General features: G+C 38.3%; 1 protein-coding gene across 1 annotated transcript in view; it reads left to right on the top strand.

Moving 5' to 3' along the window:
• The first annotated feature begins 205 nt into the window (after positions 1 to 205).
• LOC112048092 (uncharacterized) overlaps positions 206 to 11,634 on the top strand; it is a 34,834-nt gene continuing 23,405 nt past the window's right edge. Inside the window, exon 1 of the mRNA XM_024085470.2 lies at positions 206 to 421. The gene's annotated coding sequence lies outside the window, so the exon portion shown is untranslated. The remainder of the gene's footprint in view (positions 422 to 11,634) is intronic.

Genomic DNA, 11,634 nt, shown 5'->3' with positions numbered 1-11,634 from the left:
ACATTTACAACAACATTTTACACTGCCGATTTAAAACCGGTTTGCGCATTGCGACAAATAAGATGAACGAGTAATAAATTTGTGTGTGCACAGATTTCCGTCGGACTTTTCTCGGTGCGCGCGAACACTTATAGCGCATTGTGCGTGTATAATGTGTAGATTAGTTTAATCGCTTGCGGCAGAGGTACGGTGGGGCAGCGCGCTTGCGCGGGCAGCGCGCGCACCCATCGGCTGTCAGGGAAGACGGAACACGGCCCACTCCGCCGGCAAACCGATCCCGACGCACACGCGCTTTAGGTCCGCTGCCGAGCAACGCCGGCCCCTAGCGGCCAGGAGCCCTGTCAGGCGCTTCCGTACCCCACACCCCACCGGGAGACAACACCAACGCCGGCGTTCGCACACAAGGCTCCGCGGACTAAAGGTAAGCCAAAAAACCACACTAAAATCTCCCCTATTCTATACTAGGGTTGCCGCAATATGGCAGGGTGATATTTTGTTACGTACCAATCAATTGTTTAATTAACTAAGCTAAGAACATTAACGTCTTTGCATTTTTAGGGCTTCGCGTTTACTTTGTAATTTCAGCCTCCAGATAAACTCTATTAGGTAGATGTAACTTTACATGACGATATCAAAATTAGATAGCTAATAAATTCAAAATTTTACACACTTGGTTATTGCAAATTCATCAATAATAATCCAAAAATGGCATTAGATTAAAGCTTTTTAATACTGTTAAATTTATTATTCGTATTACTAAAATTTCGTCAATGTTTAAGTTAGTCCAAAAAACGAGATGCCTTAAACAGTTTAGTGTTTCGCACGCAACATCGCGAGTGGTTTAACTCCAATTAACCTTAATGAGAAGCTTTCCGTGCATTCAAAACATCCTTAGTCCTGAACTTTGTGCTTTTTTCCTCATAGAGACGTTCCGAAGTGGTTTACTGTGTTAACGAGTGTGTACTCTCCGGCAGACATCATTAGTTGTTTTTTTATGTAACACGTCTGAAGCATCAGTATATTTGCGATTTTTTTTATCGTCATATTATGAAATTAAATAAATATATACTTTATTGCACACCACAAAGAACATACAATAGTTATAAAATATTTACAGAATGCATTATTTTTTCTTTATCTTGAATTATTAGAATCTTTTAATCCGTCGTAATTGTGAATGATTATTATTATTAGAAAGTTTAGGGTTATTTCTCGTATTAAAGAGTGTGTCTGATATTTTTTTTATTAGGCATATAATTAATATACGATGAAATATATTTCCGTGTAAGAGCTTTTCAACATGTTGTTGAGTCTAATTTGAATATCGGCAATGCAGTTAAACGTTAGAGTAAACAACTATTTTAAGAAAGAAGTCAAAGCTTTCGCGTTTTACGTATATGTAATTTTCTGCATTTCTAAATGTACTTATGTATTGTAATAATGAGTTAGGTGTATAAAATATACATACGAGTCTTATATAATGAAGACACGATATAAATAAATGAATAAAAAAAAATCAATTATACTTACGAGTACATCAGTTTCACATTGATGATTGGTCTTTGTTTGACTGTCTGGCTACATTTCTGCAATGATTCAAGCAAACCATATCAGTCTATGAACGTCCACTGCCAGACATATCTATAGGATTATCCTCGCAAAAGCGCTTTGGAGGAATGTTGAAGGTCGTACATTTTTATCCCCTCACTAAGAAGGTAGGCCTGGCTATATTCTTAGATTGAGATAACAATTAAGGATTTCGAGAAACGTTTGTTTGGATCGTGCTGCATTGCAAGAACCAGCTCATGACTAAGCCCATATTGGTTCGAAACTAGTCGGGCATACTCCAACGTCGTATCATCTGAATTTTAGCCGTGTTTCATAATAAATTGATTTCGAGACACCACCTCTAGAGCTATTTGTCTCCTGCGACACGTTTTCACTGCGCTATTTGATACTGCAACGCCATTTCAGCATCCTGAAAGTCCAACTTCCATCGATTAATTATTTGAACTGTCTGTCTTTATAAAATCTGGTATTTAACCAAATTGTAATACTAGGTTATTTCTGCCACGCATTCGCATTAAGTACAACCAGCGAATGTTTCTTCAGAGCTGATTTAGACTTATTCAAGGGGTCGATGAACAAAGTGATTAGTGGATGGGTGGGTGTTGCAGTTCCATGGAATGCCCTAATCACATAATACCCGATGAGGGTGACAAGGAACAACATTTTATAATAAAGACATGTTACGTGCCTACAAAATCACCGCAAGAGCTGAAAAGCAGAAAGAACTGAGCGCACACATGCACAATTTTGTTTTTAATTCCATCATATATTTATTATTCACGAGCTGACGCCGCGTGGTTTCACCCGCGTGGTTCCCGTTCCCGAAAGAATACGGGTATATTATATAACGTATAGCCTTCCTCGATAAATAGGCTATCTAACACTGAAAGATTTTTTCAAATCGGACTAGTAGTTCCTGTTCTAATCGCGTTGAAGCAAACAAACAAACTCTTAATAGTTTATATTCGTTGGAATTTCTTTTACGTGTGAAGGTGGAATCTGATCCGATCTTTCCAAGCATTATGTAAAGATAAAAAATCCATGTGTGCTTAGATAGATTACACATAGATTTTTTAACCACTTTGATAATTATTAGGATCAACATTGTTTGATATTTCTAAGACCTTAGACTATTAAAAGTTAAAAGTAGCTTAGAACATCATCGATTCGAGCGCTGTTTTCGAGTATAATACGTCTTTTTTTATTCTCTACAAGTTAGCCCTTGTCTACAATCTCACCTAATGGTAAGTTAAGTGATGATGCAATCTAAGATGAAAGCGGGCTAACTTGTTAGGTGTAGGATGAAATCCACACCCCTTCCGGTTTCTACACGACATCGTACCGGAACGCTAAATATCTTGGCGGTACGTCTTTGCCGAAGCCTCCCACCAGCCAGACCTGGACCAATTAAGAATACCTCAATCGGCCAAGCCGGGGAACGATCCCAGGTCTTTCATCTTGTAAATCCATAGCGCATACCACTGCGCCACGGAGGCCGTCATAAGGAAAGGTCACGTCGAATTAGGAAAATAAATTGCAAATAACATTTACTCGTACAATGCAACATTTTTTGTTCATTCTTATATAATTCTACTTCCTCTCAATCTTAAACGCAACTTCTTTGACACAGTCACGTACTTATTAGACAATACGGAATAGTTAATAATAAAAGAACCATTTTATTAAACAGTTACCATTCAATTCTATCGTCGGGATAAGTTTAAAGGAGTTTACCTAAGCACGTATTTTTTGCACCGCAATAGAAATACAAAAAGTGCGCGTAGATAAGTAGTCGTCCATTCTACTATTTATTCAACACTTGTATTGTATTGTGTATTGATCTCAAATTCAAAACCGCTTTAACAATGCCGCCAGGGCTTAATCTTTAGCTTCTATTGTACAAACACAATGTACATACTAAACATTGCAGTATTTATAATTCCAACGCCACTTCTAACGGAATAGGTACATTTTGTATTAGTATAGTAATTATTGTTGTTACTGTCATGTGATCATCGGATGAATTCATTAACTCAGTATGTAGAGACACGTGGATTTGGTTCAATTGTTAGTGTGTATTATCTAAAGTATATACTTTTATTTTTAAGTATATACTTTTGGCAGTACATTACGTAAACCGTTTATGCTAAAAATCTACTATATTATATAACTAGCTAACACCGCGAGGTTTCACCCGCGTGGTTCCCGTTCCCGTAGAAATATGGGGATAATATATAGCCTACAGCCTTCCGCGATAAATGGGCTATCTAACACTGAATGAATAGACTAGCAGTTCCTGAGATCAATCAAACAAAGAAATAAACATACAAACTCTGCAGCTTTATAATATTAGTATAGATGAAATTTTAGGTACTTGATTATTTTAAATTAAATCTTTAAAAAAATGGGAATTGTGCGCCAAGATTAACTACTAATAAATTATATTAAAGTGTGATTTGTAAGTTTATGAAATTAAAGTTTTTGAAAATTAATTAAGTTCATGAAGTGATTATAATTTATTAACAGACTTCAAAAAAGGAAGAGGTTCTCATTTTGATTTTCCTAGATTTTGATGTAAATATAGCAATTAAACAATAATTTTAAATCGTATTCATCGCAATATATTTTGAAAGAAAATAAATAATGCAATATTAAATTTTGCTTTCAATTAAAATGTAGAGCAGCATCTTCAAACTCCTTTAAAGTTTAAACTTAATATAGATACGTCTCCCTGAAACTACTTGAGTCAGCCTTGTTTATCTTTGCTATTATCCCTCTAGATGGCAAGGCTTATCCGTTATCCCTGGTTCTAAAGCACTCAAAGTTTTTTGAAACACATATCTATTTACAATAATTATTTTGTTTTCTTTGTTAATTACAAGCAATTGACATAATTTTTAACCGACATAAAAAAAATTAGGAGATTCTCAAATCGCGTATGTTGTTTTTTTTTAATGTTTGCTACCTCATGACTTCGTCATTTATTAACCGATTTTATTTTTTTTTTTGTTTGAAAAAGTATATACTTCCAGATCGATCCCATTTTTTTCATGAAAATGGGTTTAGTAGTTTAGTGTTAAAAACAAAATAACTGAAATACGTTTTTGTAGTCGGTTCCGTTTTTATGTTAAAAAAATTATTACTAATTTTTTAGAATATTTGCCATATCTTTTAAATATCACTAATATTCCAGTTCTAAAAAGACTTTTTGTCTAGTGAGAGGCTTCGGCCGTGGCTAATTACCACCCTACCGGCAAAGACGTACCGCCAAGCGATTTAGCGTTCCTCTACGATGCCGTGTAGAAACCGAAAGGGGTGTGAATTGTCTTCCTACTCCTAACAAGTTAGCCCGCTACCATCTTAGATTACATCATCACTTACCAGCAGGCGAGATTGTGATCAAGGCCTAACTTGTAAAACATAATAAAAAAAAGACTGCGTTAGGGACAATATTCCCGCAGGCGAGGATCGACCCACGACGACGGTGATGAATCCGGTTCTTTCACCACTGAGCTATTGAAGCTTCAGCTTAGCCCTGGCCCTAGGACAGGAGATATGGAGCTTAGACCCACTATGCTATCCAATGCAGGTTAGCGGGTTTAGGGTGACAATATTAAAGTCATTAACTACCACTATCAGCTGTTAATGATAACCACCTCTGGGCTGAGAATTTTAACTGAAAATTTCTTAGAAGAAATAACATAATCTCATAACCCGACCCAGGAGAGGTCCTTAAGAAACCTCAGTCTATCCAATCAACTAACTCGTAGTAAAATATAGCCTATATAGCCTGTAAAAATTGGTCTAGTAGCCCAAAATAGGCTGTCAGCAAATAGCCAGTCACCATCAACAACCTATATTCGGCTCACTGTTGAGCAGGAGTCTCCTCTCAGAATGAGAGGGGTAAGGCTAAGGGTAGGTCCACCATGCTGGATCAATGTGGATTGTCATACTTCACTCACGTAGAGAATTAAAAAAAATATCAGGAATTCAGGTTTCTTCTCGATTTTTTCCTTCACCGTTTGAGACTTAATTTCTTAATAAAATGTTGGTACTTTAATTTAATTAAGTAAAATATTTTTTCTCACACCAATTATTCATTTCATCTTATTAAATACACTACACATTTCAATAATGACACTTATGCAAACGGTATTAAGTCACTATTCCTGTGCTGATAAATAAATGAATGTCACGAGGGTGCAACCCCAAGGGTACTATTGATTGATGATTGTATTGTGTTTGTGTCTGATTCGTCTTACACATAGGTCCCGGGTTCGAGACCTGTGACGCTAACGTGCGACCAACGAGATAATCTCATGCTGTTAGGATAAGTTAGCTACAGTTTTTTATAGTATTCTTTTTCAATGAAAAAAACCTAAATTAATGACAAATTGGTTTTGCAAAAATACATTACAATCCTATCAAGCTTAGTAACGACGTCGTCGTACAGTAAATATTTAATTTACAAAACTTATTTCGTACTTTGCCAAATAGGTCAAATTTCACGAGGCAAGGAAACCTTTGTAAGTCTGCCAACTTCTCTGGACACGCCTTTTGGGTCTGTCCATTTCGTAAAAACATGTACGACATTTTTAAAAGGAAGTTTTTTAGTAGATTGACTCAACCACGCTAAGGATTTCTTTTATCGGTTGCTTTTCCGAGACGGTATAGAGATGTTACGTATTTATTTTCATTATTTTGTTCTTTTTAACTGTTTTTTAGTAGATTGACTAAGACTTAACCACGCAAAGGATTTCTGCTTTCGCTTGCTTTTTACTTACCGAGTCAGTATAGAGCGTTAGGTACTTATTTATTTCCTTTATTTATTAATATTATTTAAACGGGTACATACCACGATAAAACGACGAGATTTTTAATGCCGATATTTCGACCCAGTTGCATGGATCGTGGTCACGACGGGACTGAAATTGCGAGATGCGAAGTTGACATCAGCTGTTAGGTGCAGAATCGATCTACTCTCTTTCTTGATCTTTTTCTTTTTTAAACAACCTCGCGTTTTTGGCTGTTTAGGCAAACCACACTCACGACATCGCTTTTGTTATTAGGCGTTTCGCGCCTTCTTGGTTTGCACAATTCTACCACCGGGTTCCACTCGCTGGCTAGTTTGAAACCATCTTCCCGATTGAAATTATTGTTTTTTTGAATTGCAATAGCTTCTCGAACTACTCGGGGTATATAATGGCGGTCTGTGGAAATAATGCGTGGATTATGGATCTCAATCCAATGTTTAGTTCCCGGTTGTAGAATGTGATCAGCTATCGCAGACTTTTGCGGGTCGTGGGTTCCTTTTTTAGTTATTTATAACTGCGTCGTTGGTCCATTGGTTAGCCGAAGTGACTTCAGATCACAAGGACCTGGGTTCGATTCCTGGGTAAGGCTATGAGATACTTTTCTTTCTTCTAAGAAATTTTCAGTAAAATTAGCCCAGAGTTCGGAAGTTTAACCCCCCCCCCCATGCTCCGAACAACAAGTTAAAAATCATTATCAACCTAAGCCCACCAATCCGCAATGGAACAGCGTGGTTTGTCTACGCTCCATATCTCCTCTCCTATAAGGTGAGAGACCTGGCCCTGTCTGTAGTGGGTCGTTGATAATAAGGATGAATGATTATTACACATGGTATAAATTCCTGAGAGGTTATTTACAACTAACTACTACTAACTAGGTTGACCGCTTTTAAAATGTTGTTTATTCCGTAGAACATTTAACAACGTTTGCATACTCATGTAAACAACCATTAGGTACTATTTCTGCTAATGGTTAGTAAGTTTAAACGGGTTTACCAGCTAAATACGAACACAAAAAATAAACTGACTAAAAGTTCCTTAAACATCAAACTTTTAACTACGTTCTGAAAAACTTAGCGTAGCTTAAGTGATAAATTATTTATAACGAAAGTTCTTCTGAGTATCAATCTGGATGGAAATCATAGAACAACCGGCCAATTCATTAACTTTGACGTATGTTAGCTACCTAACATAATTAATCAACCCCATTTTTCATATTCTGTAAGGCCCGTTGTTAACAAAAATCTTCAGACCAATTACCATAAGACCTGCCTCGCTAGAAGTTAGCCCTCTGTCAAAAGTATATGATCAGGATCTAACGTGTTTATACAAACTGCGTCTATAGAATTGATGTTTGACTGTGTTAAAATTAGATTTTAAATTATAGCTGTGTGTAGTGTAGTGTAAGAATACAATAAGAAACTTAAGCTAACTTATCCTAATAACTATATAAATCATGCCCACGTGGAATGGTGGCAAGAATACTGGCTGCATTTCCGCGCTGGACAGCCAGGCTGATCCTTTGCGCAAAAAAATGAGGCAGAGGTCATATCCACTGGGCTCTCATGAGGAAAACGGAAAAACATCGTGAGCAAAGCTGCATACCTGAGAATAATCTAAATTGTCTACGTGTGTGAAGTCTGCCAATCCGCATTGGGCTAGCGTGGGTAACTAAGGGTTAACCCCTCTCATTCTGAGAGGAGAATCGTACTCAACAGTGAGCCGAATATGGGTTGTTGATGATGATGATGAACTGGCATACGTCAAAATTAGTGAATTGACACCGATGTATAAGTTTGTACTACGTCAGCGGAATTGGCCTGCAGACTTATCAAATTGTTTCATCCACCCACGTACTAGTGGAACAAACATCCCGTTGCGGTATTTCCTAATAGTTTCAACATGGGGTTGTTATATAAGGGCTAGATAAACAAATTCCTCAAAGGCAACGCATTAGTAGCGCCGCTACTGTTTGCAAATGTACACAAATGGGTAAACAGTTATAATCATTTGACCCGCTTGCTTATTTGTCTACTGTTGTATTCCATTTTCATCAACCCTTTCATACATTTTCAGCCCAATAACGACCCAATACAGGGTCAGGCCTTCCTTAACAGGTTCGCTGCGGTACTAGGTCGATTGACCTCGTACGTCTAGCGCCTTCATGAGTTACGGGGTCGATGGACCTCGTACCACACTACAAAGTTTTAGTACGAGGTCAAAAAACCTCGTACCGCAACAGAGGAATGTACAGAAAAATCAGGCCGCAGGGAACGTGTTAAAGGAGGGATATGGAGCTTAGACCTTGCTGCTCCAATACGGGATGGTGGGCTTAGGATGATAATGTTTATCTAACGAGCAATAACAGATGTTATTAACCGGGACTGAAGGCTTTCCGAGACACGTGGGTGTAACACCACCAATTTTCCAACACCGGGCTGAAAATTTCAAGTGAAAATTTCTTAGAATAAAAAATACTCAGTATCTTAATATACCGACCTTGGATTCGAACCCAGGACCTGAAACTCTGTGATCTGAAAAAAACGTAATTTAATATTTATGATAAACTAGCGGACGCCCGCGACTTCGTACGCGTTAAAACCTAACCCTACCCTACTCCTACCCTACCTCTAAAGTGTTTTTCAGATAACATGACTATGGTGACAGTCTCCTGTATGACATACGTGTACTATTATCGTGAATCGCGAAAAACTTTCAAGTGTGAAACAAACTGTCACCCGCACCATCCTACATGAAACGAACTGCAAGCTATCTCTAACCTACCCCTACCCTACCCTACTCTCGAATTTGTACTAATACTAGCAATAGCAGACGCACTGCGGCTTCACCCACACAGTTCCCACTCCCGTGTGAATACGGGGTTAAAATATAGCCTCTGTTACTCACAAATAACGTAGCATTCTAGTTGTAATCTCCGAATGTACATTCTTCATCATATTTATACTTTTTATGATCTAAATATTACTGAAATTAAATATCACGGGTGAAGGAAAACATCGTGAGGAAACCTGCAAATCAAAGAATTATCCTAATTCTCTGCGTGTGTGAAGTCTGCCAATCCGCATTGGGCCAGCGTGGTGGACTATTGGCCTAACCCCTCTCATTCTAAGAAGAGAACCAAGCTCAGCAGTAAGCCGAATATGGGTTGATAATGATAATGAATGAAATATTACTGAAAGTGTTAAAAAAATGATACTACAACTTGATAACAAGAAACGTTAAACGCCTACATCTCATGTGCCGTCAAAAGTTTTGCCTTTTCAACGTGAAAAGCCCTCTACGCGTTGAAAGGCATTTGCATTCCAAAGCCTTTGTTCTCAATTGTGACCTGCTTAAATATTTACGACACCTTTCTAGACGTTAGAGATCTCTTTAGCACAATGGCTTGTGCTTTACATGGCTAATGTTTTATCTTTACCTATTTATTTAGACATCAAGCGGGTTGCAGGGAGCCGCTGGATGCTGGCGGCTTGAGACCTTTTGTTTGGAAGTCCATGCAAGAGGCCTATGTCTAGCAGTGGACGTCCATTGGCTGATAATGATGATGATGATTTATTATAAACTAGCGGACGCCCGCGACTTCGTCTGCGCTTAGCAGTATTGCTGTAAAAATGAAGTAACTTCTCCCATTTTTTCATCATTTCCCTTCACTGCTCTGCTCCTATTAATCGTAGCGTTATGAAAAGTATACTATACAGTGCCCAGGAGTATGAAGAATAATTGTGCTAAGTTTCGTTAAAATCCGTCGAGTACTTTTTGTTTCTATAACGAATATACAGACAGACAGACAAAAATTTTACTGATTGTATTTTTGGCATCAGTATCGATCACTAAACACCCCCTGATAGTTAGTTTGGAGATATATGTCATGTACAGAATTGTCCTCTCTGGAAACAAAAAATATAACAAGCTAATAAGAGAGAAAAAAAATAGGATATAAAAAGGCAGCCTTATCGCTTCATAAGGAATATATTGGAGTGAAATATTGCGGGTAGTGAATAAAAATATATGAATGACTAGCGGACGCCCGCGACTTCGTCCGCGTGAAAGTCGATGTAAACTTTCAACTACCCCTACCCTAGCCCCACCCTGCCCCTACCCTATCCCTACCCCTACCCTACCCCTAATTTTCTTTGTTATAAACCTCACAGAGCCCGAGACCTTTCCAACGACTGCAAACCTGTGGAAATTGGATCGTGCGTTCTGGAGTTATAGCGTCAGGAAGGAAAATCCGACTTATTTTTATATAGTAGATGTCAGCCACTGACGATCAAGTAATCTCACATGCCTGCAGCGTTAACTGATCGTATGTTGGTCGCGATGTGCATTACATCGTGCCGATCACGACCAACACACGATCAGTTTTATCGGACATCAAGTCCTTGGTAAACTCTCCTCCTTCCAACTTGTATCGAGTACGAGTAGTAGAGAAACGAGGTTATTAAAAGTTGTTACTAACCAGCTGTTTTTTACTATTGCTTAATTAATAGTTATACAACTTAACATCCACAATGTCCTAAAAATTGCGTGGTACATTATCTCGTTTCGACGCTCAAAAATTTTTATTACCTTGTAACCCAGTTAGCTACCAGAATCAAGAATTTTTCGTAAATAGAAAAGTTGAGCGTCTTATCAAGATGAAGCTACTCACGGGAAATTCGATAGTAGTCTGGCAAGTTCATTTATACACTCCCATGATATGCGGGCGACGGGAGGAAAGACTGCGCGGTTGTGAAATCGTTCATGCGGGGAAGTGAGGTGCATCAGTCGTGGGTTTTACATTCATCGCTACACGCCCCCTGGCCTGCGCGGACCATCGAGAGTGTTACGAACGAAGTTGCCAAGCTATCGTTACGGCACTGCCTCAAATTTATCGAATGTCGTACAATCGTAGTACTTTACGAGTTTGCCTACGGTGTACTAACCTATCGTAAACTCACATCGACATGCTCAGTGTTGCCCTTATTAAGTGCGACCTTCAGTAGCGGTCACAGAGAAACGTGACCGGGAGTTACACGTGACGAAAAACAGATTAATTACCGTACTCAGGGCGTCTGATTCCGTGAGGTACCTTACTGAGTTAGGTGCCTATATAAATAGCATCATTATCCTATTTTAATGATCAACCACACTGCCAGAATTTCCTTCTTATAGAGAGATTTCGAGGTTAGGTCCACCATACCCCTTGAATGCAATTTGGAGGTTAATAAAATTTGACTGTCATCATCATCAT

This window comes from Bicyclus anynana, chromosome 13 (assembly GCF_947172395.1).
Source record: "Bicyclus anynana chromosome 13, ilBicAnyn1.1, whole genome shotgun sequence".
Classification (NCBI taxonomy): Eukaryota; Metazoa; Arthropoda; class Insecta; order Lepidoptera; family Nymphalidae; genus Bicyclus; species Bicyclus anynana.
The sequence above is the reverse complement of the archived record's forward strand: the minus strand, read 5'-3'. Positions and strand labels throughout refer to the sequence as shown.